The following is a 25,605-nucleotide window of genomic DNA, read 5'->3' as shown; positions in this document are numbered from 1 at the left end:
CCAGGGTGATGGGGAGAGAGGTCAGATGATCCGCGGCGATCTGGAACCAACCTCACAAAACTGCGTCATCCATGGACAGGCTGTAAGGGAACTAGCCACACCCCAGCCTCAGTCTCGCTGCAAATTTAACCCTAAACAGAACATACTGAAGGTCAAGTGTTGCCCAAAAGCTCAGAGACACACTCTGGAGAAGGGAGACATACAAACGAGCATTTCTAGATGGCCATCTTGTATCCCATCTTCCAGGGATGGGTCTAGAAAACAGCAGACTGACACTCTCCCTCTCTCTCTTTCTCTCTCTCTCTCTCTCTCTCTCTCTCTCTCTCTTTCTCTCCCTCTTGGCTTCCCTTTTCAATGTTCTGTCAGTTCTTCTACTTGCCCCAAGAAAGAAACTTCCATTGTGCACTACCAGTCTTCAACACATGCTGAATCAGGGCAATGCGGAGACAGGAGTAGCAGTGATGGCAGCCAGGAGGGGATGGGCTGAAGCGAAAGGCACTGAACGTTTGAAACCACAAATCCTGAATCTGCAATTCCTCTATTTACTTAGAAACAGTTGCTGATGCTTACCCTGCCCAAAGATAAACTAGGACAAACCGGAAAGGGAAGGGGAAGCAGTGAGGTAAGGGCTGTTGTAAACCTGGCATCATGCATGCAGAGGAAAAGCTCTCCGCGTCGTCAGGACACCCCCATGAGAAAAGTTAGATAACAGTATGAATAGTGATATTAGGCTGTATCCAGGCACTAAGCAGAGGCAAAGGGCTGCTAACTTCACACACATAAAAAACGTTTAGAGACCACTGTGGTGTAGCAGAAAGGGCACAGCATTTAGAGTCAGAGGAGGTGAACCTGAGTCTTGGCTCTGCCTGGGACAAGATGTGTGACATCAGGCCAGGCATTCAACTCCTCTGAGTTTCAATTCTCTGTGAACCATGAATCAAATGACTTAGACTAGCAGCTCTTGTAGGTGTCTTTCAGCTCTCTCATTCTGTTATGCTACTAATGATACAACGAAAGAGTTATACATCCATTCAGCAAGCATTTCCTGACCGCTTCTGCATGCCAGGTGCTGGGTATTAGGGACAATCTTGCACCCAAGGAACCTTCCGATCCACATATGTGAGAGACTTATAAATGAGCCTCTACAGTACAAAGGGAGAGACGTGTGGACAGGGTGAAGGGTTCCAGCACAGGACAGTGCAGACAGCAATCGGAAACAGCTGCCCAGGAGTGATCCCTCAGCTAACACTTGAGGTAGGAGGCAATTAGGCCAAAGGAAAGAAAAAAAGGAATAGTACGTACACATGATAGTATGCACTCAAGAACGGCCCAGTAGGGCATGCAGGGTGAGAGGAGTGCTAAGAGATCAAAGGCCTTATAAGCCAAGCTAAAAAGAGCTACTGCCAAGCACCCTCAGGCCCCTGTACTTCCCCTGCGGTTCACCTCAACAGCTCCCTATATGGCCACATCAGGGTTCAGAAACAACTCCTCCAAGTCCCCTTATATCGACAGCCAAGCGACCATCCCACCCCTACCCCCAGCCCTCTCCTTTTGTCCCTGAGTCTCATCTAGCTCCACCTGCCACCCTGCACATCCAGGCCACACCTGCTGACACAGAAGCTTCCTCTCAGTCACCAGGCAGGCCTTGCTTTCAGCTCCTGCTCAGCCCCCAGTGCCCAGCCCATGTCAGCTGTTCCAAATAGTTTCCATCTTCCTCAAAGCCACAACCACATCCCTCCCACCCACCCCACTCTCATGCTCAGTCGATGATTCCCACCTCCTCTGTTCCTGGGAATGACTGTCCAGCACAACTCCCATAGCAACCCTCCTGCCCACTTGTCCTAAGCTCCTTTCTAATGGTGCAGACAAAACCACGGGTTATCTCTGCTTACAAGCACAAAAGAAAGCAAAGAGAAAAACTCTGTAAAGAAATAGAGATTGCTGTTGCCCATGCATGTGACTAGATTCTGAAACAAGCACACTTAGGTGGGATAAGGTATATGAATGGACTCCATATGCCAAAAGGCCCTGCGTAAATATTAGAGCTACTCCATATGTATTGGTTGAATAAATGAATAAACAAATCAATCTAAAGAGCTGCAAAATACACAGTATCATCAGACATATGAACCAGAAATGGAGTCTAGAATTTGGCCAAGAAAATCCTTTCTAAAACCAGAGTTTTCAAAACTCTGGTCTCTTCTTTGCTCCTACACATACAGCCCACTTAATGCCAACCTGAGCATCGCTGAATCATTTTAATGATGTATTTTGGCTATTTTGGAAATAACTTCCTAAAACAATATATTTAGCATAAAATATAAGCACAACAGGTTTAGTACATTGCACATATAGTACACTATGCTTTGTGGGTGTATATATACATTTGTACCATGCTGTAAGTGCCATTATAAGCTCTTAGCCAATGACTGCTGACACAGGCCCACAGCAAAACACCCCCTGCAGCCTCCATTACACTATCCTGTGCTGAGCATGTTCTATAAAATGTTTTGTTTACTCTGCCAAAGCCTCTGCGCCATTTATTTTTTGTCCTGGTCACAATTTTGACTCAACACAGCCAAGAAATGGTGTTCAACTGGCTTTAGACTCACCACAAAAAAATAAAGGGAAAATATAACCTAGGATTGTAAAATCCAAGTATTAGGGTAGTCCAAGTCTCATGAGCACCGCCATGGGTAGGCTTACAGACCTCTGAGCTCTAGTCATCAGAAATATTCTGCAGGATGACAAGAAGATGAAAACTCTTCTGCCTGATTTACCTCTGTACTATCTACTAAACAGAGCTACGATATCCAGTTCTTCTTTCGTGTTTATTACAGGGAGCCATGAAAAATAAACGATGGCATTAGGAACCCTTCTCCACTGGGACTCTGCTCTTCAAACCCCACAGAAGTTGTTATGTGGCCAGTACTCCAGGTTTCTCCAGCACTGAGTGTGTGCAGCATGTGACAGAACAGTGGAATTCTAGAATGTCAGAGCTTGAGGAAAGCCAGACATGATCATATTTATATCAGAAACAACTAAAACTCAGAGACAGCAGGTTGTTGTAGGGTTGGTTGTAAGTCACATATACCAAGAGTTTGATGAATTCTCACCCCAAAACCAGGAAGCTAAAAAATGAAAAAGGTTGAGATTCGGTCTCCATCAGGCTAGCATTTAGTCTTCAGCACTCTACAAGAATGATTTCAGGACGGAAAAGGCAATATGAGAAGAAACAAACTTCAGATCATGATGGCTCACAAAATAGGAATGATTCAAATTCAGTTCACACAGTTATTCAAGTTTTAGGTTGGGTGGGGTTTTTTTTGTTGGTGTGAAGTTCCTTTTCTAGAATTTGCAGATGCTTTAGAAGGTACTGGGCCCAAAAAACTAATTATTTGTTTCATTAAAACACTGGTAACTTCTGTTGAACAGTTTTATATTTTTATCTGACTATAAAAAGGAAAAAAAAACTAAGAAAGGTTCAACTCCTTTGAGTTCAGTAGTTCACTTCTATTTGAAAAATAAAAATGGAAATATCTAAGAGCCAATGTCATTAGTAAATTTGTATAAATGTTCCCACCATGGTATTTTTATGAGTAAATCACATTATACAAAGGACACTGTATGTTTCAAAACTAATATAATGACTTGATATTTGTAAAGAATACTTTTTAAAAATTACCTTATTGCTTTCTTTCCTTCCCCTTAGTTAAAAACACACAAATTTCTTTTTTTTTTTTTAGATGCATTTTCACTCTCGTTGTCCAAGTGCAGGTTGCAGTGGGCCGAGATCACGCCACTGCACTCCAGCCTGGGCAACAGAGTGAGACTCCATTTCAAAAAAGAAAAAAAGAGGGATATCAAAATCTTGTGTTTTTTTTAACCTAAAGATCTCTTGTTTTTTTAGGATAAGATTTTAAACAAACAGTAAGTCAGGGGTGACAAAACCAAAAGCCTGAGAGGATCAAACAGGTAGCAAACAGGTGATGTGGGGCCACAGCAAATTGGACTCCCTCCCCTGAGGGGACAACCTCTGTTCCATTCCAGCCCACTGTCCCATGCAAGAATAAAGCCCAGTACTGCTAGATATTCTAGTTTTTCACAAGTAGCTAGAAATCAAATTATGTGAAATTTTCTGATACTTATTCATTCATTTTTATTTATTTTAGACGGAGTCTTGCTCTGTCACCAGGCTGAAGTGCAGTGGTGCCATCTCAGCTCACTGCAATCTCCGGCACCCAGGTTCACGCGATTCTCCTCCCTCAGCCTCCGGAGTAGCTGGGATTACAGGCACATGCCATCACATCCAGCTAATTTTTGTATTTTTAGTAGAGACGGGGTTTCATCATGTTGGCCAAGATAGTCTCGATCATGAAATTTTCTAATTTTTAAAACTCTGGCCACTACTTTAAAAACTTTTAAAACACTGGTATTCTGTGGCCAGCTAGCTTGCAACTCGGCCACAGAAGACAAAAATGCTATAAATATGATTAATTCAGGGAATAAATACAATGTCTGGAAACATGAATTCTGCTGAAAAATGAAATTAGCTGTTAGAAAACAAAAAGAGGCTGGGGGTGGTGGCTCACACCTGTAATCCCAGCACTCTGGGAGGCAGAGGCAGATGGATAGCTTGAGCCTAGGAGTTCGAGACCAGCCTGGCCAACATGGTAAAACCCTGCCTCTACAAAAAAAAAAAACAAAAATTAGCTGGGCATGGTGGCAAATACCTGTAGTCCCAGCTACTAGGGGGTTGAGTGGGAAGACTGTTTGAGCCTGGGAGGTCGAGGCTGCAGTAAGCCATGATCGTACACTGCACTCCAGCCTGGGCAACAGTGTGAGACCCTGTCTCTAATAAAAAGATAACAAAAAGGGTAAAGGTCCTTCTGCATCCTTTTTTAATTAAAAGGATTAGCCACTTATATAAGAGACTATTTCCAGCTTTTGAGTCCATGTTGGGACAATTCTCAAAGTTGTAAATTTTATTGAACTTAGGCTGCCTTGAACATAGCTATCTTTCCCAATCTTTCACCTAGATCTAATCAGAAAAGCCATCTTTTACAGCGAGCACCTACCTGCCACATAGAGTTATCCAGCAGCAGACACATTTAGAATGAAATGTGTGACTAAGCATGATAACTGGGCAGGGGAATGCCATCTCCTAAAAATGCATTATATATATATATGTGTGTGTGTGTGTGTGTGTGTGTGTGTGTGTGTGTGTGGGTCTGTGTGTGTGTCTGTGTGTGTGTGTTATATATAGAAATTATGTATGTGCATATGTACCTTAAAGGGCTTCCTGACCCTTCACTCAAAAAGTCTAAAAACCAATACCTTACTGATTATAATAGTGAATGTTGAATTATGCAAAGTTCAACAAGCACAAATAATACAGTCATTTTTTCAAGCACACCTCTGCAGGAACCATTTTTTATTTAATCACTGCCGTAATCAGCAGACTAGAGAAATTCTCTCTGAGTGAGGAAAACATGGAGTGAGTCATCTCTATGTTGATAAGGAGACAGCAGGCTGAGGGCACTGCTGTGAAGTAGGCATCAGATGGTGCCTTGTCTAAATTAGTCAGTAGAACAATCAGAATGATTTCTTCCCATGACCTGCAGTAATCACTGGAGATGATGCTGATCTCCTTGTTCTAGTGACGACCCTAATACAATTTAATGTTTACTTCTCTGAACCAGGACCAAAAAAAAAAAAAGAAAGACAAAAAATATATTCCACACTCTATTTGTAGTCAGTAGATGGAAAAAGAGAAAGTATCTTGTTTTTACATGTGGCCAGCAAATGTTGATACAACTTCCTGCTTGCTTAAAAAGTACAAATCCAAATGTGTAAATCTCTTGGAGAAACACCAACACCTAAGAGATGTCACTGTTGCATGAAATGAATATCATGTCATTATAGGTCACAATAACTTTGGCCAGAAAGTGGCCTTATGAACCTCTGGTGACATAAAGCAATATGGCAGCCCAGGGAGATACTTCTAGACAACCACCCCTGAGAAGCTGCCCCCAACAGCACACACTCCAAACAGCAGTGTGGTGAATGGCATCACTGGTTCTGGACACTGAATTCTACATGACTCTTTCAGAGAGGTGGCAACTTATACAAATTCTATTTTGAGCATTTTCCTAGGGTAGCTGGGATTCTTAAGACAAAGAAAATGGGTTTGGATTGCTTTTTAATTTGTCTGAACTCCGAGGTTAAAAACTATCAACCACAAAGGATTCCAATCCTGTTCTGTTCCACAATGCAAGAAGACCTTGCTCTAAAGGGCAGCAGTGAGACGTTCAGTTGAAATGGCCATAATTTGTGGGTCAACTCATGGTAACTACCTCATTTCAAATCCATATTTGTCTAAAGCTGCTGAATAAAAAAATATATTGAGCACAAACAGCTTTAAATCCTTTTTAGAAATAAGGAAAAGGATGAAAGAAAGAAATTGGCCTGACTGACATATCCCCATATGTGCAAAATTTGAAACTCAAGTCAAAGTACTCCAGTCCCAAGTTGTTAATGAATATGAAGTCTCCAACCTGTTAAAGGCATTGTGAACAGGTGATGCCCTCAATCAGAAGATACATGCAGCAAGAGCAGTTATAAAACCAACTGGTCAGGAAATTTTCAATGTTTCTAGATCATTTGTAAAGAATAAAAGGCATACTATTATTATCCTTTTAAAAGATAACACACAAACATAACACAAAAAAAATTTAAAGTAGCTACATATCTCAGGCCTCTCCTCCTGAGATGGTCTGCAAGTAGACAAGCACTGAAGACTATTCTACAGCCTCAGCAGTTTTTTGTTTTTGTGTTTTTGTTTTTTTAACTTAAGAAGGATACCACCAGTTTTTAAATGTCCCACCACTCTAAGTCTCCAGGGGCATGGGAAGGTCCCATACTTTTTTTAATTCCTGAAATCACTTACTGAAGAAGGAAGCAGAAGGAATAATCCTCCCCCTATGATTGTCAGGAAGTTTCATTCTTTTTAATTTTATTTAGGTGCCACTCTGTGAGAAAAGACAACAAATGAAAACCAGGGTTGAGGCCATTCGTCATAAATACCACTCCCCTGAAACCCTCATTTGCCATAAACCGTCGGTCATAGACATAGAACATTACACAATCAATGCTCATTTTCTAGAGATTAGATGTTCTGGAAGTACCACTCAGAGTGTTTTCACTCAAGCTGGAGAGTCTTTAAATACATGTAGAAGCAAGTCAGCATTGCCCATACCCACGGGAAGAACAGATCCCATTCTAGAATGCTGCTGATCACCCTGCCCTCTCTTTTGTCATCATTTCCACAAAAGGCCTGAGAAGACCACATGGGGTTGAAGTTGAGGGAAGGAGTGAAAATGTTTTCAAAGAAGGAAATCTTGAGGATCTTCAAAAGCTTTTGGGGCAGGGGAATTGGAAGGTTCCTAAACTGAAAGGCTCACAAAGGCAGTCAGGGGGAGGAGGCAGACAGACTTTGGAGCCAGTGACGGTGGTAAGAGGCAAAAATGTCTATGGCGCCTGGAGACTGCAAGACTAAAGGAACTCACTAGGAGCTGAAAATGGGAAAACTAAGGCATCCAGTGAGAAGATGGAAGGAGCTCAGTAGGACGATTTGTCCAGGAAACAGACAAAGCAAATATGGAGCAGCTGCATTTTATGCCAGAAGCCCACAAATAGATGACAGTGTGTAAGAGTCAACTAATTTTCTCATATTAGTCAACGGCAGGTAAGGGGTAGGTGGAATGCATACATCTACCACAAACATCACAGTATATTTTTTATCTTGTGCATTTATCCTTGATATTTTGAAGATAATTATAAATATCTTCTAACTTATAGCCCTGTAAATCATGGTGCCTGTTGGGCCTTCTTCAGAAAATTTTATCACATTTAACTTTTCATTGAAAAATTACTGATTTTCAGGTATGTTTTCACTTAGTGAACCCTCAATTGATGAACTTTTGGATGACATAACTATTGAATGAGAAAAATACCTAAAATGTATCAACAGTAAATTAAACTTACTCATTGAGATGGCTTGTAGAAGTTCCAGTGCATAAGAGCAATGTAGCTTATAGGCTATTGGCAAAGGCTGCTGGATCTTCCTGCTTGCTAATAATTCACTCAGCTGACCAGATTTATGATTATGCAATCTTAAAACTAGTTTTCTTGATTTGGGGAAGTCACAGCATTTCAAACTTTTTATATAAGGTGAGGCTTTATGACTACTTTTATATCACATTATCTCATTTGTATAATTCATATTTGCATAAAATGAAAACCATATTCATTAGCATGTCTTCACATTTACTTCTTAGTAGGGACTTTATATGGAAAATCTACCCTTTGCCTTCGCCTTCCCTCTTTTCTCTGTCAAAAATCCTACGCATCTCTTCCTTTCTCTCCCTAGATGATCTCATTCAGTCTCATGGTTTTAAATATCATCTATATGCCGATGACTCTGAGAGATACCATTTCCGGCCCCAGTCAACTCTACATCTCTATGGGAAGATCGAATGGGCATCTCAAACCTAAGATGGCCCAACAGAACCCTTAGCATCCCTCTTTGCTCCTTAGCTCAGTGAATAGCAAAGTCATTCGCCTAGCCAAAAACACTGGACTAATCTTGACTCTTCTTACATCCCACATGCAACCCAGCAGGCTCTACCTTCAAAATGTGTCCTGAGCCTGACCACTTCTTCATATCAGTCAATGCTCACTACTCTAATCCAAGCCACACCCTAATCTCCTGCCTGGACCACTGAAAGGACCTCCTATAGGTTATACAGATTCTTCTCTTGCCCCTAGAATCTATTCTGCACTCAGGATCCAGAGGAAAAATGTTAAAGCACAAAGAAGATCACATGGACTATGAAATCCAATCACTCTCAGAGTAAAAATCAAACTCCTTACCATGGCCTACAGGGTCTGGCTCCCACTTACCACTCTTATTTCATATCACTCATCCTCCCTATAAACACCCCCAGCTCAAGTCCAGCTAAACTGGCTGCCTTCCTGTTCCTCTACCATGTCAAGCTTATCCTGCGTCAAAGGCCTTTCTTTTCACTTGCTGTTCCCTCTGCTTGAACACTCCTCCCCTGATTCCTTGACACCACTCAAGTCTCTGCACAAAATCAATCTCCTTCTTTTTCTCTCTCACAGGCATAGAAGCCTTTTTAGACCATTCTTTGGAAAAGAGTCACGCCAGCCCCTCACCTTGTTTTACTGTTTTCATAACACTCATTACTACCTGAAGTTATAATGTCTATTTAGTTATTTGTTTGCTTCCTTCATAAGTATTGCTCACAATACTTAGTGAGCACCCATCAGGTGTGAGGTGCTCTTCTAAGAGCTGAGGATACAACAGTGAACAAGACAAGAGAAGCAAAAATCTCTGCCCTCATGGAGCGCACACTCTTATTTATCATTCCCACTCACCGCTGAAGGACCACCCCAGGGCCCAGAGCAGTGCCTTGGCACAGAGCAGGCATTGATATTTATTTGCTGAATGGGTAAGTGTCCTGCTACCTGATGCCATCTGCTTCCCTGAGGACTTCCACTACAGAAATTTTCCTGCCTAGATGGGATTCAGGTTCTGGGACTCAGAATGTCCATCATGTCCCTTTGGACAGGGCAGCCTGGACAGCCATGCTCCTGTGGCTGAGCTGGTTCCCTAATCCTGGGCCTGCTTATCCTAACTGACTGCGCTTCCTTCCTGTCCCAACCCCCAGCACCTTGCAAGCTCACCAGGTAGACATCCCACTGGGATCTGTCTCAATGGGTCATGAGAGCACCTGATCCACATCGCTGGCGCTGACCAGGGAGTCAGTGTTAAACAGGCCAGCTTTTCTCTACAAAGAGTAGCTGAAATAAAGATGCGTGGGTTGTTCAGCATCCCTAGCTCATGGTGGTCCTTTCCCTCGATATCTCACCTAAGACCTCAACATCAACTAGCTAGCATACCTGCAGGCACTCTCACCTCAGCACTGGAACACACTATTATTAAGGACATATTTTTGCCTCTTTCAACTGTCATAGAGGCAAGACGTGTACCTGCTGTGATGAGTAATTAAGTTTCTTTCAAAAAAGGAAGAACATTTGTTAACTGTGAAATTCTCTGATCTCAAATAAAAATAAAGGTAATTGTGAAATGTCATTAATTCATCTTTCAAGAAAATGGCAGTTATACTGGTAGGAAGGCAAAAAAAAGAGAGTGCAAATCTCTTAAAGAACCACTCTGGAAGTCTCAGAAAATAAGCATTTAAAACCCACTGTTGGCTGGGCGCAGTATCTCACACCTGTAATCCCAGCACTTTGGGAGGCCAAGGTGGGCGGATCACAGGTCAGCAGATATAGACCATCCTGGCCAACATGGTGAAACCCCATCTCTACTGAAAATACAAAAATTAGCCGGGTATGGTGGCATGTGCCTGTAATCCCAGGTACTCAGGAGGCTTAGACATGAGAATCGCTTGAACCCAGGAGGTGGAGGTTGCAGTGAGTCAAGATCGTGCCATTGCACTCCAGTCTGGCGACAGAGTGAGACTCCATCTCAAAAAAACAAAACAAAACAAAAAAAAACATTGTTTCCAACATACCGGTTTTCACACTTTAATGTATCTGTTGGCTCAGAAGTGCCCTGCTTGAATACCACTATGAGACTAGCAGATGAAGATGTCTATGAACATTAAAAAGCCAAGGCAGGAAGCCCCAATCTGGTGGTCAGTTGAACTGGGCTGGGTATGGCAGCTACACTGTAACACTTATACCTGGAACTCCAACTTGAAAAAGTATGTTAATAAAGTTAATAAATGTAGGGAGTAGGGGGAGAATTGCCTTGCTCCGCCTCTCAGAGCCAAATAGTATTACCTTATATTTGCCCAAGACTTTACTCTCCCTGGGCAAATATAAGCATTCTTGCATATATTATTTCTTGCACACATTATCTCTTTTAGTCTGCAAAGCAAACATATCCTGTAAACAGCAGGATATGTTTCTCTGTCTGGGGCCTGGGAGGTCAAAGAATTCACCTATAATCCCACAGTAAAAATGGGAGAACCAAGTAAGTACCAAAACCCAGATATGTCTAGGCCCAGCCCAGTATCCTTCCTTCTATAATAGAAAGAATAGCATGGTTCTCTGCAAATCACATTCTACAGTTAACAAAGTATTTCCCTTCACTGAGAAAAAGGAAAAAAACATATATATTCACCAGTGGTTTAAGGTGGTGGGAAGATGCATTGGTCCAGGAGCTCTGGGCAGAAAGGTTTCAGGAACTCTTCCAAAGGATGCCAACTCCTGCAATGACAAACGTACAAAATGCCTGGTATGAATCACAGGCACCCTGGGGCCTCTCCCCAAGGGGACTCATTTAAACATCAATTGCCAGGCAATTTAGGCTTAAGCCCCTATCTCTTTTAGCCCAACTCCCTTCCCCACTCTGACTTCCCAAAGTAGAAGAATCTTTAATTCACCAGCTGAAATGGTCCCCATCAGAATTATAGAATCTTGGGCAGAAGGCAGCTTTAGAGTTCATCTTTAACAGAGATCACAAACTGAAAGCACAGTGGGTGACATCCAGACTGTGGAAGTGTTACATTTCATCTATGGACATGTTTAGAAAATCTGAACCAAACGTAAAAATCAGAGCTATCACACAAAAACTGACTTCTGGCCTCTCTTTAAAAAAAAAAAAAAAAAAAACAGACCTGTCAACATGGCCCACATTTAGTCTGACAATAATCAGGTAGGGCTAAGCATTAACAGCAGTCGCCCTTCATAGTCAGGCTTGGCTGCTCCAATATACCACAGTCCCCGCCACTCCCTATTGTCTCCTCAACACAGAGAAGAACTGGGGTTATTATTAGTCATTGCCCTTGCATTATTGTTTTTCTTGTGGTACAGAAATATTTTCTTCTACTTATAATTCTAACAAAAGTGGGAAAACAAAAGGGTCCTAGTTCCAAGAAAAAAGAAATGGTAGAGCACATATAATAACTCAAGTTGGTAGTCTCACTCCTGTAGGAGTAGACAATTGCAACCCCCAAACAAGTACAACACTCCCATTTTACGAGTTGAATGTAAGCAGGAAACTGACTTGCCTGCTCCCATAGTTAGATGCAGAGCTCAACCTACTTCTCTCGATTATCTAATCCAGGACTCCTTCACTATGCTAGACTACATACTAGTCTTATACTATTAAGCAAAAAAATTAATACAATAAACAACACACACACAATTAACTAATTAAAATTAATTATCAGAAATAATATTCAGGTTCCAGAGAAGTATTAAAGTCAAGGAAATACAGTTGAAGCACTGCACTTTCCACTAAAATGCTTGCCATACATCAAAAATGCTCAGTGTCCCAAACTATCTGGAATGCTCTTTATGCTAGAAAAATCTCCCTTAACATGCATCTTGAATACAAGACTGTAAATAAGTTTATGTGCAAGGTAATAGCACTGTAATAAATAAGCAGTGTTCAACAATAAGATCTTGATAGGAGTTATTTATATCACTCCCACAAAAAATTTATGGATTCATTCACTTAACAAATATTTATTGAGCCCTATTGCATACCAGGAAGTATGCAACGTGATGGAGATATAAAAGTGAACAAGACCCTCAAGTTGCTCTGTCTGAATAAAAGATAGATCCAGACACTCAAAATGAATGATAAAATAATGGGTAAGTGTAGTGATCCGCAGTCAAACGCTCTTCTCCTGAGCTATACCCTCTACAGTAAATGTAGTGAGCCCACGATGCACCTGTGTTATGGGAGCACTGAGCAGGGGCACCTGATGCAGTAGAGGTGAAGAGATACTTCCTAACATAGCCAGAGGCCTCAGGAAATCCTAAAGCTTAGATGAGAGTGGACCAGGCACAGTGAGGAATGGAGGACAACAGAGGCAAAAGCAAGGAGGGGAGAACAGCCCCCTCCAATTTGGTCTTGTTCAGATCTCTTATTAGCTCTGGGTCTTAAAAGTCCCTGCCTGATGCCACATGACCCAACATCTGCTGGGACTTGATCCACAGCCCTACATATGCACTTACAGAAGTTCATCTTGATAAGCGCCCATATCAAAAATGTTACTGATTCAGCCCTGCTCCCTGGCAATGCCTACCTATGACTCCCTGGAGTCTCCTGTCCCAGAGTCTACAGGGCCTAAGAAACATGGTGGTAGAAATATTAAGCCTTTCGGCTGGGTATGGTGGCTCACATCTGTAATCCCAGCACTTTGGGAGGCCCGGGCGGGCAGATCACAAAACCAGGAGATCGAGACCATCCTGACTAACACAGTGAAATCCCATCTCTACTGAAAATACAAAAAATTAGCCGGGTGTGGTAGCACGCGCCTGTAGTCCCAGCTACTCCGGAGGCTGAGGCAGAAGAATTGCTTGAACCTGGGAGGCAGAGGTTGCAGTGAGCTGAGCTCGTGCCACTGCACTCCAGCCTGGGCAACAGAGCAAGACTCAGTCTCAAAAAAAAAAAAGAAAGAAAGAAAGAAAGAAAAGAAATACTAAGCCTTTCATGATGTACAGAAGGGAGTAAATAAAGAGGTTTTTCTTATACCAGTCACAAGGCTGCCCTGTCTATCTCCACCCCAGGGCCTGGATTTCCACAGCAAGAAGCTACTATGAATTTGAGCCTCAAGCAGGAAGCTTTGTGAAAAAATGTTCCAGAAGATCAGCCCTTCAAAATCCCCACATAGAGTTATCCTTTTCTTCATAGATAAGAAAGAAGTGAGCCACCAGCCCTGATCTAGGCTGAGTCAAAGCCAGGGAAAAGCACTCCAAAACACAGGCTGGAAAGCAGCACGCAGAAGAGGAAAGAACAAACGTGTGGTCAAGGCTAGGGTTCCGGTTCAAGGCCTGTATGAGGAAACAAGGAGGCAGCATTCACCTGAAGAATTGAAGAGCTTTCTTGGACCAGTAACTAGTGGTTAAGTTCCCAAGTATGGCTGAAAATTAGAATCACCTACAGAATTAATCCCCTATGTCCCAGAGTCATTAAATCAGAATCTTTGGTTTGGAGGTCCAAGCACTGTCCAGAACCTCTCCACAGGTGATTCTGATGTCCAATACGAAAAGGGTATATTTCACCCAGAGGTCTCAGAAGATCCAAAACAACCTCTTAAAGGACATGAATTCATCATCCTCCAGGAAGGAGCCAAGGATCCAGACTTCAGGGGAGGAGCACATTTTGGTATGTTTACCCACTCTCTGCATCTCACTATGACAACCATCACAACTTCCTTTAAATAAATGTCAAAAAAAAAAAAAAAAAAAAGGCCGGGCGCGGTGGCTCATGCCTATAATCCCAGCACTTTGGGAGGCCGAGACGGGTGGATCACGAGGTCAAGAGATCAAGACCATCCTGGTCAACATGGTGAAACCCCATCTCTACTAAAAATACAAAAATTAGCTGGGCATGGTGGCGCACGCCTGTAGTCCCAGCTACTCGGGAGGCTGAGGCAGGAGAATTGCCTGAACCCAGGAGGCGGAGGTTGCGGTGAGCCAAGATTGCACCATTGCACTCCAGCCTGGGTAACAAGAGCGAAACTCCATCTCAAAAAAAAAAAAAAAAAATGCCAGCAGCCAGAATAGCAAATGGGTAAACGAAGGGGCCTTCCTCTTTCCCCATATTTCTTGTATACCATGACCCAGTGTCAGTGCCTCCAGGTAAACGATTGGGAGTGTTCAATCTCAGCAGCAGATCTGAGCCTTCATACACCTGTGTGGGTTCGCTGCTCTGGCAGAACAAAGGCTGTGGGAGCATCCAGTCATCCAGGTGGCCTTCGAGGAACAGCTCCAAGGCACAGAGCACTCTGATCAGGTCCTTCCTGCCCACGAAAGGGCAGGACTCTACTGATCAGTGCAGTGTCTGGAAACCTGCCAAGGCTGGCTGAGCACTTCTCTTTCCAGATTTCCACTTTGTGGTCATGTAACGACCTGAGCTATCTCAAGCCAAGACTGGCAAAGTAAATGCCGTGCACCACAAAGATGATGGACAGATCGGAGTAAACTGGCTCCCTGAATGCACCAGCCTGCAAAAATCTCTTCCCTGACATTACAAGGTGTCACTAGGTGACCGTCAGGCAGCCAGCACCAGAGAAACCCACAGCTGACCAAGGTCAGCCTTCCTGATTGCCAAGGCCCAGCAGCAATCCACACTATCCTTCCAAGGAACAAGGAGACAGGCAGGTGTCCCCATCAACCTAAGGATCCTCCGCGTGAACCATAATGCAAACTTGGAAGAGCATGGTGGAGAAGGAAGTTTAGGAAAAGCTCAAGATCATTATTTGCTCCCTCCTGGTGGTCCTCAATTTTTAAAAGCTTCACTAATTTTCCTTGCAGTACTGTTATACCCTGGCCTAAAACAAAGCATTTCTCTGACGCAACCCTCCAAAAGACCTCACAAGAGTTGTCCCAAGCCCTGCCAAAGACCTCGATCCATCATCTCCCTTATTCCTCCCCCATCCCAAGAATACAGATTGATACCAGCCCTTGTGAAAGTCACCTCCGCCACCCTCATTCCTACCAAACATCAATCCAGACTACCCAACCCACTCTGGACCACTCTGGCCTCTCCTGTTACATGTTCTCATAGCCCCATGTATCCTCCTTCCTACCATGAGTCACTTACATTTTCACACTGTTGTCCCACTAACCTATACATGGACAGGGATCCATATAATCATTTCTGTTTTACCTTGTTACTGCTGTCATTTTACAATTTTAAGGGGTCTTTGTTTGACTAGCTCACTGTATCCTAATATAGTACCTTTGAGCCCCCTTTCCTTCAAAATACACCCCAAATTTCATGCCACTCAGCTCAGACTTGGTCCCTCTCTCCTTGTTCTGGATCCAAGGCCCAAGCTGCTTTCTGAGCTCATGGCATACTCCCTTCTTCTTTTCCCTCCACAAATTCCAACTCCTCCATCAACAAACCCAGGCAGTCCAGGGGAGCAAATACCCAACTGGCCTTGAGGCTGACCACCTTGGGAAGGAAACAAATCAGAAGTTATCCATTTCATGTTTGGGCAGTGTTTTTTTGTTGTTGTTGTTTGTTTGTTTGTTTTTTTAAATCACACTGCATTATTTTATTTAAGATGATGTTCTAATATGCAAAATGAATCCCTTTTTTGACCTTGAAAAGGACTTCTCTCTTTTCCCTAACAAAACCGACTGGGGCCATAACCAGTGCCAACATCTCCAGGACCTGAACCCCGCTGAAGCTTCCTGGGTGCTCAATGCTGAGGTGGCTCCCACTTCCCAAACACCTTTTGGCTCTGTTCCGATTGCCCAGCTGTCCTCCTCTTGCATCCATTGGCAAAGGAAGATGGGTCCTTGAGAGCTTTTTAAAGCTCTTCCACCTACTCCGCTGATTCAGCAGGAGGGAGAATGAATGTTTCCAAGTTCTCTGAATGACACAAAGCTCATGAAGTACAACAAAATTAGTTTAAAATCACAAAATGAGTTTAGCTCCCCCTTTTAAAAAAAAAAAAAAAGCATGCCTACGTCCAATGACTCACAATGACTTCACAATTTTTCCTCCACTAGGGTATGTATTCTTCCTCCCAAAGCTAATGGTTCTCTCTCCTCCCCCTTCCATTTCCTAAGACAGTGTAACTGGGCCAGATTGCCAGAAACCTGTTCTATCTGATTTGAGACCCCCTGAAAAAATTTTGACAAAGCCCAAGGTACCCCACGCCAGCGGGTCCGTCCCACTAAGGTCCTGTGCATTTGCTGTTCTCTCTGCCTGCAAAGCTCTTTCCAGGTTTCTTGCCAGGGAAAGAAAGCATTCTCACTTTTGAGAGCTCAGATCAAATATGCCTTTTCACTGAGGCCAGCCCAGACTACCTAACCTTACTCTCACCAGCAAAAACTACCTTTTTTGTAGACCCTCTTACAATCTGTAATTATCTTATTTATCCATATTTCCCTTTAAGGTGCAAAAATTTTGCCCAACTTGTTTACTGCTGTACCCTCAGCAATACAACACATAGCAAGTACTCAGTGAAATGCTGCTGAGTGGGTGGGTGGGTAAACAAGGAGGAGGCAGGCCAGTGGGAATAGGGCTGAAAGCCCTTGAAAGACACCCCATGGCATCTTCATCGTGGTATGAAGCATGGGCAGGACTTCATCATAGCCTCTAGAATGGGTCTCTTGCTTTCTCTTGCCTTGATTCTTCTCAATCTGTTGCTATTTAGATACTGGTTCCACCACCATATACCCCCAACTACCCCCAACTGCTCAGACCTAGGTATTTCCCAGGAAACCCAATTCCCATGTTTGGCTTCTCTTACTCTGCCTCCATTCAGCCATCTTCAGCTTGAAAAATGAAGATATCCACAGGGGTATCTGACCTTCTATGACTTCACGACCCTCAAGGATCTGACCCAAGCCCACTCCTCGAACCATATCTCTGATACCCCAGTGGGTCCTCCATCAACACCAGTGAGCTCATGGCCCAGCTCTCTGGATCCACCATGCCTAAACCTTCGCTCAGGTCTCTCTTACTACTTAGAACATCTTTCTGCTGCCTCATTACCTGTTAGCTTCCTTCCACCCCTTAAGCTATCTCTCACCACCACCACCATCACCCCACCCCCAGGCTGGGACTGATACCCTTTCCCTCTGCCCCACCACCACCATCACCCTACCCCCAGGCTGGGACTAATACCCTTTCCCTCTGCCCCACCACCACCACCACCACCACCACCACCTCACCCCCAAGCTGGAACTAATACCCTTTCCCTCTGCCCCACAGTCATATTTGCCCTCAATATCTGGAAATTATCTTTAATCTCTGTTTCCCTCAAATGACTGCCCCTTGACAGTTCGGACCCATCCAATTCATCCTTGTTGGCCCAGAGCCTGGCACATAGTAGGCACTCAATAAATATACACTGAACTAAACTACCTTGTTTTCTCCTTGACAATTCCCATTTCCAAAGTGACTCCTTGCAGAGCGTTAATACTCAGCACAAGTAACAGAAATATTCTGTTATTATGCATGCTTACTAAAGCCAACTGAAAAGAAGTAGCTGGGGTGGTGGTCTTATCATCATCATCATAAAACTGAAGATCTGAATGCTGAGAGGCAGAAAGGTATGTTATAAAGAATACTGGTTCTGGGTTCAAGTCCAGACTAGGGCGCTCACCATCAGTATAATCATGGGCATCTCACCTTCCTTCTCTGGCCCTAAGTCTCTTCCTCTGTAAGATAAAAGGCCCAGTCAGACATGAATGGTCACATACCGTATGATTCCATTTACATGAAATGTCCAGAATAGACAAATCCATAGAGACAGAAAGTAGATTGCTGGTTGTTGGGGAAAGGGGGTAGAGGTGAATGGGATGGGAATGCTAAATGAGCTTCTTTTTCGGGTGACAAAAATGTTCTGGAATTAGTAATGATGGTTGCAAACCTTTGTGAATATGCTAAAAAAACAACAACAATGAATTGTCTACTTGAATGGTTAAAACAGTGAATTTTGTGTTATGTGAATTTTATCTGGATACAAGAAAGAAAGGGCTAGACTAGAATAGAGATTGAAAAATTGGAGATCCTACAGGCCACACCAGGCCTATGGCATGTTCTTTAGACCTAAACAAAGTTTTCAATATGTTATATTTGCACAAATGATTTAAAAGCCAAAGATTTTCTTATTATTTTTTTTTAGTGAGATAGTGTCGCACTATGTTGCCCAGGCTGGTTTCAAGCTCCTGAGCTCAAGCGATCCTCCCACCTCAGCCTCCCAAAGTGCTGGGATTACAGGCATGAGCCACGGTGCCCAGCCTCAAAGGTTTTCTTGATTATGGTGGTGATTATACAAATCTGCACAGGACTACATACACATATGCACACACACAAATGAGTACATATAACACAAGCGAGATCTGAAAAAGAATTAAAGATTGCAGCAATGTCAGTTTCCTGGTTTTGATGCTGTACGATAGCTACATAAAATATTAACACTGGGGAAGTGGGGTGAAGGGCACACAGGATCCCTCTGTACCATTTGTTGCCACTTCTCGTAAGTCTATAATGATTTTTTTTTGAGACAGAGTCTTGCTCTGTCACCCAGGCTGGAGTGAAGTGCCATAATCTTAGCTCACTACAACCTCTACCTCCCAGGTTCAAGTGATTCTCCTGCCTCAGCCTCCCTAGGAGCTGGGATTACAGGCTCCCGCCACCATGCTCAGCTAATTTTCGTATTTTTAGTAGAGATAGAGTTTCACCATGTTGGCCGGGCTGGTCTCAAACTCCTGACCTCAAGTGACCCACCAGCCTCAGCCTCCCAAAGTGCTAGGATTAAAGGTACAAGCCACCGCACCTGGCCTTATAATGATTTTAAAATTACAATACAATTTATAAAGCCAAAGATTTTACAATTTCAAAATGTGGCTTCTCCTTAAAAATAACAGGATTTGGTAACACTGAGCCTCAAGGGTAACAACTGGAAGGATCAGGGTAGTAGCTGCTGCCCTGTAAGTGGCCATGGCTCGCCGATTCATCTCCCTAACACCAAAACTGAGTGTTGGCTGCCACTGATCACAGTTGCATGCACTGGTTTTTCTCTTACAAAAGATAAATATTTATCTATCAAAAACAGGAAAATGAAAGACAGCAGTCTTGTGTTTCCAGAAAAAGGGAAGACCACAACATTTTTTTTTTTTTTTTTGAGACGGAGTTTCGCTCTTGTTACCCAGGCTGGAGTGCAATGGCATGATCTCGGCTCACCGCAACCTCCACCTCCTGGGTTCAGGCAATTCTCCTGCCTCGGCCTCCTGAGTAGCTGGGATTATAGGCACGCGCCACTATGCCCAGCTAATTTTTTGTATTTTTAGTAGAGATGGGATTTCACCATGTTGACCAGGATGGTCTTGATCTCTTGACCTCGTGATCCACCCACCTCGGCCTCCCAAAGTGCTGGGATTACAGGCTTGAGCCACCACGCCCGGCCCTAGACCACAACATTTTTGTGAGAGAGGAGAACATTCCTAACAGTTTGGTCTTCAATCACTTACCTTTCATCTCGTGCTACCTGCCCGACCTCTGAAGCTTTGAGGTTTAGACCCCTGGACTCTAACTCTGTTGGGCCATATTTCTTACTCTAAGTCAGCAAATAAAACTTAAAATCAAACCACTGGAAAACAACACAGCTTAAGTACACAATATCTCATTCTCCCCTAAGTATGTTGGTTCTTTCGTCTCACCTTTCCTGAGAACACAGGATCCCACTCTCAGCCATCAAAAGGAAAGGTTCCACCCCTTATGCATGATCACATCCCGAAAAATAAACAGGATTTATTTTCTCCACTGAAACTATAGTTCTATTTAGTAAGGTAGGGAACAGGCCCTTAGGGTGTGCATTCCCCCACCTTTTTTACCACTCCACCACTCCACCCACTCCCAGAGAACGTGCTTGGAATGCAACTGTCCCTGAAAAGGGGGTGGGCATAGTCACAGACAATCCAAGTAAATTGCCAGTGAATGTTTTTAGCACAGCCATTTCCAACCAAGTTATACAAAAAGATCACCTGGGGCTCCAGTCTGATGGAGGAATTTTAATATCTGCTCCTCAGGTGACACGCATGCAGTCAGTCCAGCATGAATCCATCCAAATCAGTGATCTAGAAAACTCTGTCCCCTGGCTACCTGGACAGTGGGGTAGGGCATACCTCTCCAGCCACAGGTGGCCACTGAGCCCTTGAAATATGGTTAGTGTGACTTGAGATGTGCTGTAAGAGTCATGTACACATTGGATTTTGAAGACTCAGAATTTGAAAAAAGAATGTAAAATATCTGAGAGGTTTTTTTATACAATTACATATGGAAATGATAATATTTTGGATATACTGGGTTAGAAAAAAAGTTGTGAAAATTAATTTTGTCTGTTTCTACTTTTTTAACGTGGCTACTAGAAAGTCTTAAATTACCTATGTAGTTTGAATCATATTTCCACTGCACAGCCAGACTCAAGGAGATACTCATCATTCTAGAGTGAGGATTACAGTCATAACTGAAAAGGCAAGAAGGCTGGCCATGCTGGTTTCCACCTACCAGCTGTGTGATGTTAAACAAGCTTTCAATCTCTGATGTTCAGTTTCCTCCCCTGTACATAGGCATGATAACATCCACACCCTGGGCTGCTGCTGAGCACAAATAAAAGAGCAGAGCTGGAAGCACTAACCACGCATCTTCTCACACAGCTGGTACCCAACACCTGCAGACTGCCAGCCCTTCTTCCTTCCCCGCCTTCTTTAAGGACACAAAATTTGAGTCCAGTATCATCTGGCTTCAAATTTACTAATCACAACGTCCAGTTCTGCACAGTGGAAGCAAGTAGGACAGCAGTTCTACATCTACAGGGTAAAAGGAATCACCTGGGCAGCCCGAACCCCTCAGAGATTCTGACTCTGTCCACCTGGTATGGGTCCAGGTATACACATTTCCCACAAGTGCCTCAGAACATCCTGATGCCTGGGGTCTAGAAGTCACTTGAGAAACATTGACACAGCTGAGAAATTGTGACCAATCTCGGCAAGACTCCCTGGGGACTTCCCCAGCCAGGCAGACAGACCAGCCTGAACAAGGCAAGTGTGACCCATGGCGAGACCAGGAACTGGTCACAGGCCTTTCCCCAGCAGAGGACTGTTTTCCTGAGATCTTTCAAACCTAGGTAGGAAATCACCATCTGCCCTGGGCATTGCTTCAAACATCAGAAGGCAGCTGACACTTCCTGCCCTCACACAAAGCCCCTTGAGGTGGTCAAAAAATATGGACAATTTCAAGGTACCCAACAGCGTGGCCATTGGGCTAAAAAGACCTTGGTGGAGCCAGGCACGGTAGTGCGAGTCTATAGTCCCCGCTACTAGGGAGGCTGAGGCAGGAGAATGGCTTGAGGCCAAGCGTTCAAAGCTGCAACCTATGATCGCACCTGGGAACAACCACTGCAGCCTGGCCAGCATAGCATGACCCTATCTCTAAAATTAAAAATAAATAAATAAGTAAATAAGACTATGATGCTTATTTACTTACCAGCAGTACCAGGCGGGTCTTTTTTCTGCCCTTGCCTGGTACTGTTGCCTTAACACTCTGCAAGTCAGTCCTCTGGATGCTACTCTTCCTCAGAAGCGTTGCTCTGCCCTTCTGGGAGCCAACAGAAAGAAGCTCCATGCACAGACCTGCAAGTCTCAACAGCCTGTTTATTCTAGGGACTTTAGCCACTCAAAAAAGTCATCTCAATGAATATGAATGTTGGACAGACAGCGCACACAGATCGATTCGACCCCAGGAGGCACAAACAGAAGAAAGTACTCTCTTTATCTAAGCCAAACAGTCACTGCTCTTTCCCTTGGTTTAAAAATCCTCTCTGTGCTAAACCACCTCCACCTCAAAGCAGTACAAAAGAGCAATTTCTTGGAGAACAAAAATTAAAATATCCTTCCCCAATAATATTTCTGTCAGTAAAATGTGGCCTAGAAACTCAACATATTCTTCCTTCTCAAAGCAAATTTCCGTTCTATTTATGGAAAAAAGACAGTCTGAATAAATTGCCACATTTCCCCACTAAATTCAAACTGCCTCAAATTATTTTTGAAGATAGGGTAAGAAGTAAATAAGCACTGAATCTGAGAACTCTGACATATGTCTTTATTTTTAACACAGGAAAATGATCTGAGATTTGCGCAGAATGAAGTAACACTAAGTACATGCTGACTTCAGCAAATCAGTCCCGGGCCACCCCCCACAGAGCATGTCCCCCGGCGCCCACCTTCCAGAGTGTGCCTCTCACCCTCTACTGCCTCACCTTTAGCCCAGATAGAACAGACCAGTGTCCCTGAACATAACTGGGTCTCCACATAGCCCAGTGTCCACTTGGTGGCCATACAAGGAAGCAATCCAATTCAAACATAATAAAAATTAACTTAAAATGTTAGGGGATCTCTTGTCGAGCACCAAAAGGAGAGAATTAAATTATTAATGCATAGGAAAGTTCTTCAAAATGCTTTCTCCTTCTCTACCACTTAATATCCTAAACAGACAGCTCCTCTAGAAACTTCCTTTTACTTTTCATCTCACTCTCCCTAAACCCCAGCTGATAAACACTTCCCTCTCTCTTCTCCTTTCCTTTGATCTCCATTCTCTCTTCTCACCTACAAGTACTGGCCCCTTTCAGATGCCAGTATCTGCTTATACACACACACACACACACACACACACACACACACTCTCTCTCTCTCTCTCTCTCTCTCTCTGTCTCACTCTCTCTCTCACTCGCTCTCTCTCTCTCTCTCTCTCTCTCTCTCTCTCTCTCGCCATCCCCACTTTCTGTTTCTCTAATTCACCCTCTACTCATTGCCCTGACTCCATATGAAAAAGCCCCAGGCACTAAACTAACCAAGAGAAACTTCTCCTTAGAAGGTAGAGTTACTAGGAAAGCTGAGTAATAGAAAACAGAATTCTCTTTAGCAGAGGGAAGAAGAGAAAGTCCATGAACACTCACAGTGGCATGCGGCAAGGTGGTGGGTGCTAGAACCTAATGCCTAGTAGCCCTAAATGTCACCACTCAGGTCAGCTGGGTCCAGCTTCAGAAAAGATGATCGTTATATCCAAGTTAGACCTCTGCTGCAGAGAGAACCCCAGAAACCACATCACCCTGGCCTCCAAAAGCTTCTCAACACACTGTTTGGCTATATCCATCTCTACACCTGGGATAAAGCAGTAAATAGAGAGGGGTATTTCCCAGGTCCCTGTCTACAGCAGAGTCCTCTTGGTGCTCGGAGAAGTTAACAATGATCTGAATGTGAGGAACTGTGGACCTAGCACCATGAAGAACTTCTAAAATGGCTCTGCTTGTGCAAATGGTTCGTTCCTTCATTCTCCATGCACTGAGGAAGTTTGGGAGGCAGTGAGGATGAAAACAGGAAAACTATGATGAATATCACCCAGTCTCTACTCTCATGGATTAGCTGTGTGGCCTTGGGCAAGTTTCTGTACCTCTCTGAGCCTATTTCCATTTCTGCACAATGGCATGGCTGGCCATAGGTGATCAAGTTCCTTTCCAGCACTGCCGTCTCACAGCTCTGTGATTTTAAGGATACCTGTCATGGGAGTCATGGCCAAACAGGTGGGAAAAAGGAAAGGGAGAAGAGAGGGTACAAGCTATTACAAAATCTTAATTATTACTTTTCATTGATTAGAGCTCTAAGAAAACATTCTCAGCCGAATGCAGTCGCTCACGCCTGTAATCCCAGCACTTTGGGAGGCCAAGATGGGTGGATCACAAGGTCAGGAATTCAAGACCATCCTGGCCAAGTTGGTGAAACCCCATCTCTACTAAAGATACAAAAAATTAGCCAGGCGTCATGGCTTATGCCTGTAATTCCAGCTACTCAGGAGGCTAAAGCAGAAGAATTGCTTGAACCTGGGTGGCAGAGATTGCAATGAGCCATTGCACTCCAGCCTGGGCAACAGAGTGAGACTCCATCCCAAAAAAAAAAAGAGAGAGAGAAGGAAAGAAAGAAACAAATGAAGGAAGGAAGGAAAGAAAAGAAAGAGGAAGGAAGGAAGGGAAGAAAGAAAAGGAAAGAAAGGACGGAAAGAGGGAAGGAGGGAAGGAGGGAAGGAGGGAGGGAAGGGAGGGAAGGGAGGGAAGGGAGGAAGGAAGGAAGGAAGGAAGGAGGGAAAGGAGGGAGGGAGAGAGAGAGAGAGAGAGAGAGAGAGAGAGAAAGAAAGAAAGAAAGAAAGAAAGAAAGAAAGAAAGAAAGAAAGAAAGAAAGAAAGAAAGAGAAAAAAAAAAGAGAGAGAAAGAAAAACATTCTCTGCAGCTCCAAAAACTGCAGGTGTCAAGTGTGGTCAGCAATCACAGGTCAGTTTCTGGGACCCCTATTCTTAATAAGAGAAAGATGCGCACACTATTTCTAGCAGGTCATTCACTTATGGGCCACAGGAAGACACCTTAAGGGCAGTGACTTTCTCACACTGTAGCAAGACCCTCCCCATCCTAGTGAAGTCCAGAGTTCATTCTCCCTGGTCTGCAGATGAGCACATAGGGTCTGAATGGCTCCCCACATCACACAGTTTGTTGGTAGCAAAACCAAGAGAGAAGCCCAGATTGTCTGACTTCCCAGCTCACATTAAATGCCAATTAGATAACTGTGTGGGATCACTGCAAAGCACAGATACTTAGAAACCCACACGCAGACTTACCTAATTGGTCCAAGAGGACGGGGGAGGACTCTGCAAACCAGGAGCCAAGAGCAGCCTCTCCCTTCCTTCACCACCCTGACAAGCAGGTTGCTCACCAGCCCTGGGGGTTAGTATCCACCTGCTACCCTGTTACATGTACAAACTTCTGTCTTTAAGCAATTGTAGGTGGTAGCTCATAATCTAGAGCTGAAGATCTTAACCTGAGCACCAACTAAAATTATATGCAGACTCCACTACTTTTTGTACATGTATCCCTGGACAAATCTTTTAACATCTCAATGGCTCAGTGTTCCCATCTGCAGGACAGAGATTACAATGCCTACACCTCACAGGGTTGTGACGAGCATCAAAAGAGG

General features: G+C 43.7%; 1 protein-coding gene across 25 annotated transcripts in view; it reads right to left on the bottom strand.

Annotated features, from left to right (window-relative positions):
- Nucleotides 1-25,605, bottom strand: part of SORBS1 (sorbin and SH3 domain containing 1) — a 254,503-nt gene that overhangs the window by 170,856 nt on the left and 58,042 nt on the right. For all 25 annotated transcript variants that reach the window (XM_064374042.1, XM_064374056.1, XM_064374058.1 and 22 more), the window contains one exon: nt 11,234-11,319. The gene's annotated coding sequence lies outside the window, so the exon portion shown is untranslated. The remainder of the gene's footprint in view (nt 1-11,233; nt 11,320-25,605) is intronic.

Source organism: Aotus nancymaae, unplaced genomic scaffold, assembly GCF_030222135.1.
Source record: "Aotus nancymaae isolate 86718 unplaced genomic scaffold, 86718_ANA_hifiasm-v0.15.2.pri h1tg000010l, whole genome shotgun sequence".
NCBI lineage: Eukaryota > Metazoa > Chordata > Mammalia > Primates > Aotidae > Aotus > Aotus nancymaae.
This window is presented reverse-complemented; position numbering and strand designations above follow the sequence as displayed.